Below are 20,056 nucleotides of genomic sequence, written 5' to 3'. Positions count from 1 at the left end.
ATTAAGCTCGTGAGCATTTTTCCCGCTTTATTGGCCTTAAATACACATATGCGTCAAAATTCCCGTCTTTGCAAGCATCATCATAAACACGACCAGTAAGGTCTTAAGAGAAAGTAAACAGCTAAAAGAGAAAGCGCATGTGTAACAGTGTATTGGATCCGGACTTTGGTCTTAAAGGGGAAGTTACCTAATTTTGCTCCTGTCTGTCACTCGTGTTAATCAAACAGCATTGAGAAAAAAATCTCTCGCTCCTGATTAAATCACTTTTCTACCTTAAATAAAAATATATATAGGCCTATACATACATGCATAATTATTTATTATCATTCTTATTGACTGTGTATCTTCAGAGAGCTTGAGTTTTGTTTGTTTTTATCTTCTTTCTATGCTTGTATATGTTTTTTGTGAGAATTATGAACATTTCTATGGTATTAAAGATTTAAACCTTATTAAAACATAAAAAACTCTACCGTGATACATATCGTTATCATGATATAAAATTAATCCTATCGTGATAGAAGATTTTGGTCATATCGCCCACCCCTAGTTGACATGACTTTTTAAAACACTACAATGACATTTTATGCAATTATTTACAGCAAATATATTTATTTATGCTTGTAACCACTAAGTTAAGAACAAGTTTAAGCTGTTTAATACCTCTGCTGTATGCTGTGAAAGCTGTGAAGTAGCTATAGGTCTCTTAGTATGGTCCTGTGAAGCTCTTATGCCATCATTATCACGGCAGGAAAACTGGAATTAAAAAAAAAAATGAATAAAAATGAACCTAAAGTGTGTATATACAGTACAAATAGTTGACATGACTTTTTAAAACACTACAATGACATTTTATGCAATTATTTACAGCAAATATATTTATTTATGCTTGTAACCACTAAGTTAAGAACAAGTTTAAGCTGTTTAATACCTCTGCTGTATGCTGTGAAAGCTGTGAAGTAGCTATAGGTCTCTTAGTATGGTCCGGTGAAGCTCTTATGCCATCATTATCACGGCAGGAAAACTGGAATTAAAAAAAAAAATGAATAAAAATGAACCTAAAGTGTGTATATACAGTACAAATAGTTGACATGACTTTTTAAAACACTACAATGACATTTTATGCAATTATTAATAGCAAATATATTTATTTATGCTTGTAACCACTAAGTTAAGAACAAGTTTAAGCTGTTTAATACCTCTGCTGTATGCTGTGAAAGCTGTGAAGTAGCTATAGGTCTCTTAGTATGGTCCTGTGAAGCTCTTATGCCATCATTATCACGGCAGGAAAACTGGAATTTAAAAAAAAAATGAATAAAATTGAGCCTAAAGTGTGTATATACAGTACAAATAGTTGACATGACTTTTTAAAACACTACAATGACATTTTATGCAATTATTTACAGCAAATATATTTATTTATGCTTGTAACCACTAAGTTAAGAACAAGTTTAAAGGCGCTCTAAGCGAATAATGTGCGACGTCACTTCCTGTTGATGTTTGAACTGTTTTCAAACAGACAGAGCGTAGCTAACTCCTCCCCCTCCCTTCCGTGCTTTCATGAACGCGCCCAACCCCCACCCCCAAATCCTTCTTGTCGTTTATTGGCTGGAATACTTTGTTTTGTTTTGTGAGCTAGGTTTGGCCATTTGTTGATATTGCCGTTTGTGAAGCCTGGGCTGTCTACAGAGATTGCGTTTTTTTACAGTTTGATCAGCGGACAGGCAGCAAGCAGATAGTGAGGAGATGTTTCCGGTATGTAACAAAAAATGTTTTATTGTCTAAAACGCTTCAATTCGCTTAGAGCACCTTTAAGCTGTTTAATACCTCTGATGTATGCTGTGAAAGCTGTGAAGTAGCTATAGGTCTCTTAGTATGGTCCTGTGAAGCTCTTATGCCATCATTATCACGGCAGGAAAACTGGAATTAAAAAAAATGAATAAAAATGAACCTAAAGTGTGTATATACAGTACAAATAGTTGACATGAGCTTTTTAAAACACTACAATGACATTTTATGCAATTATTAATAGCAAATATATTTATTTATGCTTGTAACCACTAAGTTAAGAACAAGTTTAAGCTGTTTAATACCTCTGCTGTATGCTGTGAAAGCTGTGAAGTAGCTATAGGTCTCTTAGTATGGTCCGGTGAAGCTCTCATGCCATCATTATCACAGCAGGAAAACTGGAATAAAAAAAAAAAATGAATAAAAATGAACCTAAAGTGTGTATATACAGTACAGATAGTTGACATGACTTTTTAAAACACTACAATGACATTTTATGCAATTATTAATAGCAAATATATTTATTTATGCTTGTAACCACTAAGTTAAGAACAAGTTTAAGCTGTTTAATACCTCTGCTGTATGCTGTGAAAGCTGTGAAGTAGCTATAGGTCTCTTAGTATGGTCCTGTGAAGCTCTTATGCCATCATTATCACGGCAGGAAAACTGGAATAAAAAAAATGAATAAAAATGAACCTAAAGTGTGTATATACAGTACAAATAGTTGACATGAGCTTTTTAAAACACTACAATGACATTTTATGCAATTATTAATAGCAAATATATTTATTTATGCTTGTAACCACTAAGTTAAGAACAAGTTTAAGCTGTTTAATACCTCTGCTGTATGCTGTGAAAGCTGTGAAGTAGCTATAGGTCTCTTAGTATGGTCCGGTGAAGCTCTTATGCCATCATTATCACGGCAGGAAAACTGGAATTAAAAAAAAAAAAAATGAATAAAAATGAACCTAAAGTGTGTATATACAGTACAAATAGTTGACATGACTTTTTAAAACACTACAATGACATTTTATGCAATTATTTACAGCAAATATATTTATTTATGCTTGTAACCACTAAGTTAAGAACAAGTTTAAGCTGTTTAATACCTCTGCTGTATGCTGTGAAAGCTGTGAAGTAGCTATAGGTCTCTTAGTATGGTCCTGTGAAGCTCTTATGCCATCATTATCACGGCAGGAAAACTGGAATTAAAAAAAAAAATGAATAAAAATGAACCTAAAGTGTGTATATACAGTACAAATAGTTGACATGACTTTTTAAAACACTACAATGACATTTTATGCAATTATTTACAGCAAATATATTTATTTATGCTTGTAACCACTAAGTTAAGAACAAGTTTAAAGGCGCTCTAAGCGAATAATGTGCGACGTCACTTCCTGTTGATGTTTGAACTGTTTTCAAACAGACAGAGCGAAGCTAACTCCTCCCCCTCCCTTCCGTGCTTTCATGAACGCGCCCAACCCCCACCCCCAAATCCTTCTTGTCGTTTATTGGCTGGAATACTTTGTTTTGTTTTGTGAGCTAGGTTTGGCCATTTGTTGATATTGCCGTTTGTGAAGCCTGGGCTGTCTACAGAGATTGCGTTTTTTTACAGTTTGATCAGCGGACAGGCAGCAAGCAGATAGTGAGGAGATGTTTCCGGTATGTAACAAAAAATGTTTTATTGTCTAAAACGCTTCAATTCACTTAGAGCACCTTTAAGCTGTTTAATACCTCTGCTGTATGCTGTGAAAGCTGTGAAGTAGCTATAGGTCTCTTAGTATGGTCCTGTGAAGCTCTCATGCCATCATTATCACGGCAGGAAAACTGGAATTAAAAAAAAAAATGAATAAAAATGAACCTAAAGTGTGTATATACAGTACAAATAGTTGACATGACTTTTTAAAACACTACAATGACATTTTATGCAATTATTTACAGCAAATATATTTATTTATGCTTGTAACCACTAAGTTAAGAACAAGTTTAAGCTGTTTAATACCTCTGCTGTATGCTGTGAAAGCTGTGAAGTAGCTATAGGTCTCTTAGTATGGTCCGGTGAAGCTCTAATGCCATCATTATCACGGCAGGAAAACTGGAATTAAAAAAAAAAATGAATAAAAATGAACCTAAAGTGTGTATATACAGTACAAATAGTTGACATGACTTTTTAAAACACTACAATGACATTTTATGCATTTATTTACAGCAAATATATTTATTTATGCTTGTAACCACTAAGTTAAGAACAAGTTTAAGCTGTTTAATACCTCTGCTGTATGCTGTGAAAGCTGTGAAGTAGCTATAGGTCTCTTAGTATGGTCCGGTGAAGCTCTAATGCCATCATTATCACGGCAGGAAAACTGGAATTAAAAAAAAAAATGAATAAAAATGAACCTAAAGTGTGTTTATACAGTACAAATAGTTGACATGACTTTTTAAAACACTACAATGACATTTTATGCATTTATTTACAGCAAATATATTTATTTATGCTTGTAACCACTAAGTTAAGAACAAGTTTAAGCTGTTTAATACCTCTGCTGTATGCTGTGAAAGCTGTGAAGTAGCTATAGGTCTCTTAGTATGGTCCTGTGAAGCTCTTATGCCATCATTATCACGGCAGGAAAACTGGAATAAAAAAAATGAATAAAAATGAACCTAAAGTGTGTATATACAGTACAAATAGTTGACATGAGCTTTTTAAAACACTACAATGACATTTTATGCAATTATTAATAGCAAATATATTTATTTATGCTTGTAACCACTAAGTTAAGAACAAGTTTAAGCTGTTTAATACCTCTGCTGTATGCTGTGAAAGCTGTGAAGTAGCTATAGGTCTCTTAGTATGGTCCGGTGAAGCTCTTATGCCATCATTATCACGGCAGGAAAACTGGAATTAAAAAAAAAAATGAATAAAAATGAACCTAAAGTGTGTATATACAGTACAAATAGTTGACATGACTTTTTAAAACACTACAATGACATTTTATGCAATTATTTACAGCAAATATATTTATTTATGCTTGTAACCACTAAGTTAAGAACAAGTTTAAGCTGTTTAATACCTCTGCTGTATGCTGTGAAAGCTGTGAAGTAGCTATAGGTCTCTTAGTATGGTCCGGTGAAGCTCTTATGCCATCATTATCACGGCAGGAAAACTGAAATAAAAAAAATGAATAAAAATGAACCTAAAGTGTGTATATACAGTACAAATAGTTGACATTAGGGGTGGGCGATAAACCGGTAGACAAAATTAACCGGTAGAAATTTGTCAACCGGTAGAGATTTTGGACTATCGTTTCTATCGAGGTTACGTGCCCACGTCACGCTCCTGTGCGTGTGGTCGCGAAAACGTAACGTTTGTACACGTATTTAAGCACTGCAGTTTTAAAACAAGTTATTTTAAGCCATTGAAACACAGACAACAGATCTGTATGCGTGCGTTCTTTCTGTGTGTCAGGAGCGGACAAGTCGCGCAACCGCTGCTCTTTCTGTCTGTGAGGAGCGCGCAAGTCGCGCAACCTCTGCTTATTAAGCTCGTGAGCATTTTTCCCGCTTTATTGGCCTTAAATACACATATGCGTCAAAATTCCCGTCTTTGCAAGCATCATCATAAACACGACCAGTAAGGTCTTAAGAGAAAGTAAACAGCTAAAAGAGAAAGCGCATGTGTAACAGTGTATTGGATCCGGACTTTGGTCTTAAAGGGGAAGTTACCTAATTTTGCTCCTGTCTGTCACTCGTGTTAATCAAACAGCATTGAGAAAAAAATCTCTCGCTCCTGATTAAATCACTTTTCTACCTTAAATAAAAATATATATAGGCCTATACATACATGCATAATTATTTATTATCATTCTTATTGACTGTGTATCTTCAGAGAGCTTGAGTTTTGTTTGTTTTTATCTTCTTTCTATGCTTGTATATGTTTTTTGTGAGAATTATGAACATTTCTATGGTATTAAAGATTTAAACCTTATTAAAACATAAAAAACTCTACCGTGATACATATCGTTATCATGATATAAAATTAATCCTATCGTGATAGAAGATTTTGGTCATATCGCCCACCCCTAGTTGACATGACTTTTTAAAACACTACAATGACATTTTATGCAATTATTTACAGCAAATATATTTATTTATGCTTGTAACCACTAAGTTAAGAACAAGTTTAAGCTGTTTAATACCTCTGCTGTATGCTGTGAAAGCTGTGAAGTAGCTATAGGTCTCTTAGTATGGTCCTGTGAAGCTCTTATGCCATCATTATCACGGCAGGAAAACTGGAATTAAAAAAAAAAATGAATAAAAATGAACCTAAAGTGTGTATATACAGTACAAATAGTTGACATGACTTTTTAAAACACTACAATGACATTTTATGCAATTATTTACAGCAAATATATTTATTTATGCTTGTAACCACTAAGTTAAGAACAAGTTTAAGCTGTTTAATACCTCTGCTGTATGCTGTGAAAGCTGTGAAGTAGCTATAGGTCTCTTAGTATGGTCCGGTGAAGCTCTTATGCCATCATTATCACGGCAGGAAAACTGGAATTAAAAAAAAAAATGAATAAAAATGAACCTAAAGTGTGTATATACAGTACAAATAGTTGACATGACTTTTTAAAACACTACAATGACATTTTATGCAATTATTAATAGCAAATATATTTATTTATGCTTGTAACCACTAAGTTAAGAACAAGTTTAAGCTGTTTAATACCTCTGCTGTATGCTGTGAAAGCTGTGAAGTAGCTATAGGTCTCTTAGTATGGTCCTGTGAAGCTCTTATGCCATCATTATCACGGCAGGAAAACTGGAATTTAAAAAAAAAATGAATAAAATTGAGCCTAAAGTGTGTATATACAGTACAAATAGTTGACATGACTTTTTAAAACACTACAATGACATTTTATGCAATTATTTACAGCAAATATATTTATTTATGCTTGTAACCACTAAGTTAAGAACAAGTTTAAAGGCGCTCTAAGCGAATAATGTGCGACGTCACTTCCTGTTGATGTTTGAACTGTTTTCAAACAGACAGAGCGTAGCTAACTCCTCCCCCTCCCTTCCGTGCTTTCATGAACGCGCCCAACCCCCACCCCCAAATCCTTCTTGTCGTTTATTGGCTGGAATACTTTGTTTTGTTTTGTGAGCTAGGTTTGGCCATTTGTTGATATTGCCGTTTGTGAAGCCTGGGCTGTCTACAGAGATTGCGTTTTTTTACAGTTTGATCAGCGGACAGGCAGCAAGCAGATAGTGAGGAGATGTTTCCGGTATGTAACAAAAAATGTTTTATTGTCTAAAACGCTTCAATTCGCTTAGAGCACCTTTAAGCTGTTTAATACCTCTGATGTATGCTGTGAAAGCTGTGAAGTAGCTATAGGTCTCTTAGTATGGTCCTGTGAAGCTCTTATGCCATCATTATCACGGCAGGAAAACTGGAATTAAAAAAATGAATAAAAATGAACCTAAAGTGTGTATATACAGTACAAATAGTTGACATGAGCTTTTTAAAACACTACAATGACATTTTATGCAATTATTTACAGCAAATATATTTATTTATGCTTGTAACCACTAAGTTAAGAACAAGTTTAAGCTGTTTAATACCTCTGATGTATGCTGTGAAAGCTGTGAAGTAGCTATAGGTCTCTTAGTATGGTCCTGTGAAGCTCTTATGCCATCATTATCATGGCAGGAAAACTGGAATAAAAAAAAAAATGAATAAAAATGAACCTAAAGTGTGTATATACAGTACAAATAGTTGACATGAGCTTTTTAAAACACTACAATGACATTTTATGCAAATATATTCATTTATGCTTGTAACCAGTAAGTAAAGAACAAATTTAAGATTGTTAAAAATGTGTTAAAAGGGAGTTTGGGAACTTACACCAAAGCACAAATGACAACAAGTTCAATTGAGACAGCGCAAGATAGCATAAAGGTAAAGGTAATCTTTTAAATTATAGCGATGACGCTGGTAGTGACGATTCTCTTAAAAAAATTCAGTGATCTTATGTGTTTTCACTTCACGATTTGGTATCAGCTCGGGTAGCTTGGAACTACGACCAAAGTGGTACTAAAAAAAAAAGTATCTGGTACACAAGACAAAAAGACAAAAATAGTCAAACCTTTCTCCAAGGCCAGTCACTTGGTCCATAATCATATGTTATTTCCTCTCCAGGAATAATATCTCTCGCTGCAAAAAGGCACAAATGGGGGTTTCCTTGGACAACAATCTTTTTTACTGTACAGTTTGGGTGCAAGTGGTCGTCATTCACTAGCCTTCCAAAGGTGGTGTTCTCCTCGGTTGCATCAATGCTTCAAATTAAGGAAAAAATTACATGACATTTTTTATGTTTGTCACAAACACTAACATTTCAACATGTATATTTGAAGCCTACCACCACTTCTTGTTTTCCCAAATGAAGTCAAAAAAAAAGACAGGACTTTGAGTGACCTCTCTTCTCTTTTCTGCTTCATTAAAGTCAATCAATTCGCCTCGGTATTCCACAACAAAATCTCCTTTATTAAAAGGGGACAAGGCAAACACTCCACGACCTGACAAAAAGTAAAAATTAAACAGTTGTCATTGCAATCTAATGTAATAATTACAGTAATGTTTAGCCCACGATAAACAATTTATAATTCTGCTGTGTAAATCTGGGTGTATCTAGATTACTTTAATTGCCTCATGACTTTTAGACAAGAAAAACTCACATTTAACAATGTTCATGCTATATAAGTGTACACTAAAGTCTAGAAATTGACATTAAAACATTGTTGCATTATACTGACTTTAATCAGCTTGCTGACATGTTGATTTCAAAATAAGACTTTAAGGGATTAACAGATATAGTATAGATATAGTGCATTATTATGATGTTTCAGGATGTTGGTCGTTCAGTCACCAAAACACAAAGTACACACCATTTCATAAACTTCAACAGGCCAAAGTATTTTGATAAACATGGATTATTAAAATGATAAGTTTAATGGGTAATTATCATGTAAGAATATTGCATTGTTTCAGTTCTGAATAATAACCTGTTAGCTAATCACTAACTTCCAGGGCCGGATTAACCATACGGGCAACTGGGCAATTGCCCAGGGGCCCAAGATCTCCAAAGGGCCCAGGGCAGCAAGGGCACGAGCAAAATACTGTATCTGGTAATCTCCCACTTGCCGCTTTATATTAAACAAACTGTCAACACGGGCTTTTGCGCTGCAAAGAGAGACGCTGCGCTGCCTATGATTTTGAACTGAGTTGAGAGCGGTTGAGAGTCAGTCTCATGCGGACTGACCAATGAAGAGAGGGCCTCAAGTTAAGACCCTCTCCTCATTGGTCAGTCCGCATGAGGTGGGTCAAAGGTTCTTACTACTGCTACAACAGAAAAAAACGAGACATATAGAAGCTAAGTGGGAGCGCGAAGCGGAAATTTAAAAAGGAAAATGACATGAAAAACGCAGAAAATGTAAAGTAGAAACAGTGGTGTAGTCTACGTGATACGCAGGCATCTGCGCGATCCGATCGGCGTATGAAATCAAATTACTATAGCGGTGCGAAAGTGACCGGGGAGCAGACTGGTGTGGCCCCACAAGAACCCACAGACAAGTGACAGCAAAGTACGGCGAGAGCGATTGCCGTTATCACATGGAGAAATCTGCTTTGAATCGCTCTCGCGGTACTTTGATATCACCGAGAGGTCTGCTTAGCGCCAAATGAAGTCGAACCTGCAGTGTAGCTGCTCACGCGACACTGTAAACAAACCGACCATGTGGAGAAGTGAACAACATAAAATCCGGAGAGTTCACAACACACATGTGAGTAAACAACATTTAAATCATCAGTCCAGTTTATTACTTTATCTGGAGGTAAGGTTCCTATAAAATAAAATAAGCCAGCGTTTATGTCCTGATGGTTTTAGCTGCCTTCCAGCATGTTTGCTTGTGCTTCACAGTGTTAAACTTCCTTTCTCTGTGTTCATTTATATATCTACGTTCAAGATGAAGCCGATATGATCTTAAACTTCTGTGAGGAAATTAATGTCTGCGTTGATGACGTTCAGTTCAGACTTGCAAATTAAAGATCATTTTCTATAATATTAGGCTATATGATGGTCTTGTAATAATAATTAAGTAAAAGCCTATTTTTATTTTTAGACAATGGTAGTGCATTTGTATGAGCATTTAAATATTTGTAAATCAAAAATACACCTGATGACAGTTAGAATTTTAAGTATTGAGTATATTTACTGTATATTACAGTAACATATTCTGTATATGACCATATTATGGTGATCCTGGGGTCGTGATGATGGGGCCCTTAAATATTGTTGCCCAGGGTATAACAAAGTGTTAATCTGGCCCTGCTAACTTCTAATGTTGTAAAAAGTATATATGACATGATTTTACAATATATTTTACAACAACAATTATAAATATAGCTAAATCCACAGAGTAACACAAGCTTGTAATGTATAACCATCTTTGTATTGGTAACTTTTTTGTTCCTTGTAATATATACAAATCTATATTGTTTCATAAAATATCATACTGTAGCACTATATTCATATTTTGTTTTTTAAAAAGGTACATTTGTTTACAACATTAGACGTTAGTGATTAACCAACATGTTATTATCCAAAACTGAAACAATGCAATCATCACTGACAATTTTAATAATCCAAGTTATTAAAGAGTTTTGTCCTGTGAAAATTTGGGAAATTATGTATTTACTGTGTTTTGATAGCTGAACGAGTGGTGTTACACAGGCATCCTGGTACATAACACACTTCTGTCTCTCTATTAACAAGCTGAATCACTGAAGGAAAATTATAAAAAAGACAGCAACAGAAACATAACTACATTTTGCTATTTAAGTGCTACTGGCTACTGATGAGAGTTAATTCTATGTTTATGGAACCTGCCTGCATACATACTGTAAGCGTGCATGGGTCAATACTGTATGTTTATTTCAGACAGATTATGACTTGGTCTTAGTCATGGTTATATTTTAATTGTATTAAAATCACATATACTGTATCATTATACATTGGTTGGTATTGTAAAACGAATGTAAATTAGAGGTTAACTGTCTAATGAGTTAAACTACGGTTAGTAATAAAACCACGATTTATTTTCTGTATCATACACTCCCAAAAACTTGTAAGTTAAATATTTTCTTCAAACTCACCTTTATAATTACTGATGAACTTGGTTTCCAGAGCATAAGTTTTGTCCACGGCGTTTAACACGTGCTCCTCCGCATTTTTAATAGGGTTTATCCTCCTCCGTCTCATTTTGGCCTTGACCCGCTACGCCGTGAATATCGAAGTGACTTAAATATCGACGCGAACTAAAAGTTTATTAATGGTGTTTTTCTCCGCAGTCAGCAATGCTTTCTTACATATCAACGCGGAGTTAAAAACTTTTTTCCACATTTTCCTTTACAAAACAGCTTCAATTACATCACATCGAGACCACATGTCATTACATTGCGTGATCACTGCATTTTAAGAATAACTCGATTATGATTTACTATAAACAAATTAATTAACTTACCTGCAAGACCAACCGCATGTGCTGCTGCTGCAAAAGTGTGTATCTTTGCGTGTGACGTCATAGGTGTGCTTACAGGTGCAGTTCTGAGACTGAACTGCAGGGGCGCTGAAGAGCACCGCTTGAACACACACTCACACACTTAAGTCAGGTATTTGCTCATGGTGGGGCTTCAAAAAAAAACTCCACGAGGCATATCAGCAGCGCCCCTAGAGCCTATTTAAAGCTAAACATTGTGGGGACCGAGGATTTGGTCCCCACTTTGTTTTCGGTCCCCACTTTGTGAGTGTGTTTACAGGTTGAGGACCCCACCATGTAATATAAACAAACACACACACACACACAGTGATCATATTTTATTTTGAATTTTAGGGAATCCACCCAGAACTTGTGAGTGATGTGGTGGTGCGAAAGCCAACAGCAATAGGCAAGAGTGAAGTAAGGTCCACATTGTACCAGGCATATTCAGGTTACGTGACAAACTAAATGTCCATTTTACTTTTACTATGAAAGCAAAATGTTGATTTAAAAGGTTTACTTACTGTATCTTTTCTTTCTTTAGGACCATTTCCTGACCCTGATTTGATGGCTGCTGGAGCCAAGATGTGCGAGGTGCAACCCCAGCCTCTCATTGCCCTTGTGTTAGACGGCTTGTGTGACATGGAGATGACTCCATCCAAATTTGGCCCTGTTCCACGTGGATCCCCCCTATCATACCATTGTCCACCTCCACTGGAAACATCCAGTGACATTATCCTGCACTACTTTGCTCCTGAATTTCCAGCTCTTCCTCTGGATCAGCATACCTTATATAACCTGGGGCCTCATTTATCAACAGTGCGTTGAAAATGTTCTATATTTGTACCTACGAATGAAATTTAGAATGTGTCTAAGTACAAAAAAATCGGGATTTATCAAACGTGCGCACGGGGTTCGTACGCACATCAGTAAGTAATCCTTGATGATAAATCCCATGTGTTCTTAAGCACCATGCTTGTGCACGTTCATGGTCATTTGCATTCCGAAACGCCTCCAATGAACCATATATGGTGACAACACCTCCCGTTATAAGTCACGTGGTTGTGCTTTTTCCCTCATCGCAATAATGACAAAGAGAGCGTAAAATAGGAACTTTACAGACACAGAAATTGAGTTACTGGTGGATGAGGTTAATAACACATCTGTTTGGTTCACTTAGTACGGGAGGAATGACTAACAAAAGAAAACAAATCTGCATGGGAACATGTTACCAGTGAGTTTAATTCCGTTGGGTATGAGAACACTTCTAGAAATAAAAAAAGTGGTTTGACATTAAATTATCAGCAAAAAAAAAAAAAACGCGTCACAGCACACCGACGTGAAATCTGTAGGAGGACAGACAATGACAGAACTTACCTTGGACAGCCGCATAACCAGCATCATCGGCGCGATCTCTGAAAACGCGCTCCCGGCGGAATGGATGATTTGCCAAGTCTTCCAATAATGCAAGATAAGCCACTGTGTCAAGCATTTGATGGAGCTTTCTTATATAGGGTTAGACACTTATTTCATTAATTAACTTCAACACTGTTTTGCAGTTACTTTATTAACAGTAATCATTTTTAACACCTTGGGGTGGATAATAAATAGGCAAAGTGTTCTTTTAACGCTGGGGATGGACGGTCCTGTGTAATATCGCTGTTCTACCACTAGATGCTCTGCGTACGCATACTCCGAGGTGTGCGTATATTTACACACATTTCTACGTATAAGTACAATTTGATAAATTCCACACTTTGCGTAAAACTGTTCCTACGCACACTTTACGCACACTTCTGTTCGTACGCACGCTTGATAAATGAGGCCCCTGGACTTTGTTCCAACATTGCACCAGCAACTGCACCTACAGTCATTACAAGTGTCACCACAAATGGCCTGGGAAATTGAGAAGGGAACCAGGCAGCAGTCCAAATGTCCTGCATGGGGGCAGTTACGTCAACCACGGTTAACTGCCAGTCGCTTTCAAGAGGCCTGCTCTTCCTGGGAGGGAAATGCAGATCCAGGGGCTGCAGCAAAGGCCCTTGCAGCCCAAATGATAAGAGGCTCCAAAAAACAAACTGCTGCAATGGTACAAGGTTTGTAAGTGGAGTCAGAAGTCCTGACCAATTAATTAAATTAATGGCAGTTAATGTGCTGTCTGTTGGATTTGTCATTCCCCCAGAAGCTCCACATCTTGGGGCTAGTCCAGACGGTAGGGTCTATGAACCTTCAGAGTCACCGCCGTTTGGACTTGTTGAAGTGAAGAGCACCACAAAACATGATGATTCGCAGGTTGCGCACCTTAAGAGGGAAAACGGCTATGTCAGGCTGAGGCAGTCACACCGATACTACTGGCAGGTTCAGGGTCAATTAGCAGTAACCGGTCTTGAGTGGTGTGACTTTGTCACAGACACTCAGGCAAATGTATATGTTGAAAGAATTTGGCGAGATGATTCTTTCATCCTCAAAATGAAGGAGAAATTAGACCTTTTCTACTACAACACATACATGCATGTGTACTTGAAATTGCACTGAACTGTCCTGGACTCACAGTAACTGTCTAGAGGTTTCATGTTATTGAACTAATCAATCAATCAATCAATCAGTTCGACCTTTTGTACAACTACACTTACACTATTTGTCTTTAAAAATATTTGATGTAATTGGAATGTTTTTTATTAATCAGTTGCATTTACTCATTCATTATTTTACATGTCCATGAAATAACTTGTGTAGGTAATTTTCTTTTCATATTTAAAGTTAATTAGTAATTATCATATTGACCTGCTAATGCACATACTTTCCATACTTACTGGTACTGTAAAATGAATTGCAATAAATCTGGTGTTTATTCATTTAATGGCTTTTAATGTCAAATTAATTAATTGTTCCTGGTACAAAAGACCCAAAATGATACTGTTGGAGTAGCACAACACATTTCATTGTATGTAGTGCAATGACAATAAAAAGCATTCAATTCAATTGCACTTACAGAAGAGAATAGTGAAAAAGAGGCACTTATTTACATATATACACAAAAAAATGACAAAAAGAGAGCAAACACAAAACGAGTATAAGTATGCTACAGCACATGGCAATACACTCTCCACATCTCAGTCTTCTTCAAAAGACAAAGGTCCTTGAAAATTCACCATAACACAACAGTTGTGCCAGATCTGGCTGACAGAGCCCATCAGAGTGAGAGGAACAGATGAGTCCCAGATGTGATTGGACTTAATTCGACCTATTACCCTTTCGACCACTATTCTGAGACGGGCTATGGCTTGTGTCTTTTCAGTATCCTCTGTCGTAAATTGTGCTGAACGTTTGAAGGGTGGAATTATGAGTTTTGCCCCAACATCACATAGGAGATCTTCAATGATAAACCCTTTGTCGGCCATCACTTCATCACCTGATTCAAGTAAGGGAAGGATTCCGCTGATCTTTGTTATCTCGTTGTCAGAGATGCTTTCAGTGTACAGCGGCGAGAAGAATGTCACTAAACCATGGGGGGCGACTCCGATCAGTCCCTTCAAGGTTGTCCTATTTTTGTAGTGGGAGAAAGTTTCTGATTGCAGGGTCAGTGAAGAGGGTGCCGCCACAGCGATCTCAGGGCAGTCCAGTATTACACGGACATTGGGACAATACTTCTTGAATTTTCCTGGCATGACGGACTTCACCTTTTCCCTACTCACCCAAAGAGGAAGGGTACCCAGAATTAAATTTTAAAGCCCTGTGAACACAGTATTACTTAAGATTAAATCTTTTTATAAATAAGATTCTAGTTTATATTTTATTATACTTATTATTATTATAATAGTCTATATATAAAATAAAAATGATATATATGTGTGTGTGTGTGTGTGTGTGTGTGTGTGTGTGTGTGTGTGTGTGTGTGTGTGTGTGTGTGTGTGTAATAATAATATAAGTATTTAATGTTTTTGTAAAAATATTGTTATATTTTATAATATATAGAATATAATAATATAATATAAACTAGAATCTTATTTATAAAAATGTATAATCTTATTTATAATGAACAATTCGCACTATTTACATAAGTGTCAGATTAAGTAGCCATAAAGAATCAGCATTACATGACACATCTTCTTTGACCAATATGATATCTTGTTTGTCTGGACTTTGGCTACAGTTCCAAATAGTTTAAACATCACGCAGTGTGCATAATTCTGTAAATTTATGACAGTCCAGTCCATTTATGAATGTCTTACCTGCGGGCGGTGGTGTCGCATAATCATGGTCCAATTTCAAAACTTTATTTGATATTATCTCAACTCCTGCAGACCCTGACGGCTGCCATTTTTGGCACCTCTCATACACGGAGTCCCTTTTTCCTTTTGGGGTGAAGTCGTTCCACGAAAAAAGGCTAGGTACAGCATGAGGTTGCAAACGGCGAACAGTGAGCCCTAAAACGTAATCTTCTTCAGTAAAGTGTCTGCTGCATACATACGTACTCCCCTTTTTTATGGGGAAATTTGGTCCTTCATCACGCCGGATAGCCTGAATCCATTTCCTTCTAACTTCACCATCAACAGGGAATGAATGGAAAGACAGATATGGCTGTTTTTGGGAATAACAAGAACAGCCCGGTACGCTACAATGGCTCTTGCTAGTTGTTTGCACCATTGCTTTGACTGCGGAGGAAGTAGATTTTTTGCGACGATTACGTATTTCCGGTCGTAAATACGGAAATTGTGAGAAAGGTCTATAATGATCTCAAGTTCACATTACTTTAATTTACATGCATTTATAAGCAAAACCTCTTCAATGTGCCTTTTGATGGTCAGTGTAATTTTTATAACTTGATTGGTTTAATCCACATTGTTTTCGTGTAGTTCTAGTCCATGTAATGACAGATATTAACACAATTATAGACTTAAGAAGCATATACATTATTAAATCTGTTTCTCTTAAGTTTATTAAAGTGCCCATCTTATGACTGCTTTTCCCCAAGTTAAATAGGTGTATGAGTTCCATAAAACATGTTTCAAAAGTTGTTTGCTTGAAATAGCTTGTAGGAAAAGATTGTTACCCATCTCTAGTAGCCTCTGTTTCAGTGCATTTCAGATTGTGCTGTTTTGTGTTTTTGTGGTGGTCTTTACATATTTATGAGCTGCTGCTCCTTTGATCACACCCCACTACTAACGAGCAGTGCAGACTGTATTATTATTTTATATATTTTATTATATTTATTATTATATATATTATTATTAACAGTTTATGTATTGCCAACAGACAAATCAAGCAAAAAGTATCACTAATAAGTACATTCCAGGAGAAGAAACTCATGACACATAATGATTCCAGAGTAAATTGTGATGTAGCAGTCTCAAAAATACACTACTTTTCCCTGGACAATGCTAACATATTCATATTCCCGTTATAAAACATTTTCAAATGCATTATTTTCGCAAATTACAGATATTAAGACCCGGCGGGGGATGTATACTGCTTGTGGACAGCATGCTAATTGCTAGAAGCAAGCGGGAGGTCAGGACCGCATCTTGAGACAGTGATAAGAGACTTAAGGGGGAATGTTAACTTCGTCGGAAAAGCCGGGTTGGTAAGGCCCGGTCTTGTTTAGTTTGGCAAAACACTACTACTTAGTAAGTTCATGTAGAATGGTAAAACAAAGCAGTTAAATATTAATTAATTATAATAATGCATTAATAAGGCATTAATTAATGCATAATTGGGTATATAGTTATACTATATTATCAATAAATTACAGCTAATTAACCATTAATAAGACAGTAATTGATGATTTATAAAAAATATATAGTAAGCCTATATTACCCATTACTAATTAATTAATTAATTAACTAACTATGGGTAAGAAGATAATTAATTGTTAACTGCATAAATAGTATGAATATGTTAGCCAATATTTACTAAGTAAAACTTAATAACAAATGTTTCAAATACACGTACTAAGTAAAGTATATAATGCTATATTAGTGAGATTTTAAGATTCAAAGCAATATTGAGAGCAGTTATGGCTTACTATTATTAAAACTGCCACCAATAAATTGCTAATATCTTCTAATAAAGTCAATTTGACCCCCTATTCTAAAGTAAATCTTTTACCTTCAATTATTGATTGGAATTTGCATTTATTAATCATTATTAAGTTACTAATAAATGGCCAATAGTCTTGTAGTAAAGCCATTTTGACCCCCTGTTCTAAAGTGAAATTTTATTTCTAGTAATTAGTAAAGAATAAATCACTTGCTCATCAGAATTACTGCTAATGAAGATGTTTTATTAACATTAACATGAAAAGACTAATACAGAGGTCTCTATACATCAAACAAAGTAAAGAAAACGGTTAATCTGTTACAAAACAACATACCAAAACAATGTTTAACTGCTTTCGTAAAATGCCAATATATCTGAGCTTCTATTGGTGTTCACGACACTTATAATTTCAGTATTTATGGACAACTAAAATAAAACTCAAAATTATGTATTGTAGTATTTAACACATGTGCAACACTGCCAAATTAGTTTCAACATTTCTTCACATTATTTCAGAAGCTTCCTCAGCTAATAAATATATACAACAGTGACCAACTATTAGTGTTGATGTATTCATATTTAAAATGTTCAGTTTTTTTACATTTGGATTTTATAACAGTCAACAGTAAAAACAGTATACAATGGCAAAAATGTTACAACAGTAAAAGTATCGTTAGAGCAGAATCTACAAATAAATCAAGCAAATCTTTAAGATAATTTATATTTTTTACAAATACCATAAAAAGCTAGCCTAGAAATCTAGACGCACCCTAGCGGCCGCAAAATATATTTGCTGCCAGGGTTTAGTCTAGGCACTCACAATACACTTAACAGCTCCAAAAACCAAAATTTGGTCAGGCCAATCACATCGTGTGTAGCGTCTGTGGGGCGGGCTTAACATGATGACGACAGAGCTGCGACGGTTCCTACTTGAAAACTTCGTTCTTCGTTGCTCTGATTGGTCATAGCGCTATCCTATTGCGTGCAGAGGCATTTTGAGGGACAACCTTATATCCCGCCCCTTGCATTGAGCCGTTTGTGTGAAGAGTTGCCAGACCTTACATCTTGATGTAGGTCTGGCTAACCAGGCTAATAAAAAGCATTCCAGGAGGACCATCTCTGTGTACCTTTCCTCACAAGCAAGTGGTCTTTGAATGTGGATAAACTCTTGTTGCCACACAGTCTCCACACTTCATTTTTGCATGCTACCCATAGCGTTTCAATATGTTGCGTGTGAGCACCTGTTGCTGGATCTACAAACCACAACTGATGGTTCACAGCCACATGATTGAAGCCATGGTCACGGAGGCAGTTATATGCTCACCAGTGGTCACTTACAATTCTTGTCCCACGTCTCACATGCTTCTTAATGTGTGGTAGAAGTTCATAATAACATTTGTGACCCGTCACGGAAACCAGGGACACAAGTCGGCAGCACAAGTTTCGAGAAAATGAGAATCAAAGTTGCAGAATCTGTTAATTAAGATCATGAAGAAGCCTCTCCATGTTTGAGATAGCAGTTTATGTATATTTAAAAGCGTCCATTTTGCGGTTGAAATAGGCTTGTTTTTCGAGCGTGCAGCGGGGGGCGTCATTGTCTGTGTGTATATTTACATACTGTATAAGCTTGTGTTTTTGCCTCCGCCCCCAAAGGGAACAGCGTGACTACTGAATAAGGATAGTTCGCCCAAAACTGAAAATAATGTCATTAATGACTTACCCTTATGTCGTTCTAAACTCGGAAGACCTCCGTTCATCTTCGGAACACAGTTTAACATGTTTTAACTTTAGATTTAGTCCGAGTGCTTTCTGTCTACTCCATTGAAAATCTATGTACGGTTTCCATGTCCAGAAAGGTAATAAAAACATCATCAAAGTAGTCCATGTGACATCAATGGGTCGGTAAGAATGTGTTGGAGCATCGAAAATACAGTTTGGTCCAAAAATAGCAAGAATTACGACTTTATTCAGCATTGTCTTCTCTTCCGGCTCGAGCGTGAAGTCACTTGACTGTAGTGACGCGGCTGCCCTGTTCCTCAGACATGTTTGCTTAGTTATTTTTTTTGTTTTTTTTACTTATAGCGTGCGTCTCCCCAGACTGTAAATAAAGCTCCGGCACACAAAACAAAAGAAAAGAAGCTGGGGCGGAACAAGTAAGGGATAATCCACGGCCAGCCATGCATTAAAGGGTTTTAATGCACGACGTAGAGGCGAAGAACCACCCGACGCGTAGCGGAGGGTGGTTGCCTCTGCGAAGTGCATTAAAACCCTTTAATGCATGGCTAGCCGTGGATTATCCCGCTTATACCTTGGTTATTTGCCAAGTTAAAGCTGTAATTAATGTTTACAGTGTAATTTAACCGACAGGTAAAAAATGACGGTCATCTTCTTAAGTTAAGGCTCGCACTCCGTCCGCTTTAAATAAAGTAGTGCCATTATATTGCATTTATTTAAATGAATTATCATATTTATTTAAACTCATTAAATAATTTATGAATGACAGCCAACACTGACAGTGACAAGGCAATCTTTATTTGAACTAATCATTTATTTAAATGAATTATGTAAAGTGTGAAATAAAACCGACGTCTCTAACCACGATTACTATATAAGGACACATTACATTTATTGA

The 20,056-nt window shown here is 36.2% G+C and overlaps 1 long non-coding RNA gene across 1 annotated transcript; it reads right to left on the bottom strand.

The window, feature by feature from the left end:
• Nucleotides 1-8,273: 8,273 nt before the first annotated feature.
• On the bottom strand, nucleotides 8,274-11,493 carry LOC135718422 (uncharacterized). The gene is made up of 3 exons (XR_010520778.2): nucleotides 11,371-11,493; nucleotides 11,003-11,123; nucleotides 8,274-8,367 (listed from the first exon to the last, which is right to left on the bottom strand). It is a non-coding gene; the product is annotated as an uncharacterized lncRNA (long non-coding RNA).
• Nucleotides 11,494-20,056: the final 8,563 nt, after the last annotated feature.

This window comes from Paramisgurnus dabryanus, chromosome 10 (genome assembly GCF_030506205.2).
Source record: "Paramisgurnus dabryanus chromosome 10, PD_genome_1.1, whole genome shotgun sequence".
Taxonomy (NCBI): domain Eukaryota; kingdom Metazoa; phylum Chordata; class Actinopteri; order Cypriniformes; family Cobitidae; genus Paramisgurnus; species Paramisgurnus dabryanus.
This window is presented reverse-complemented; position numbering and strand designations above follow the sequence as displayed.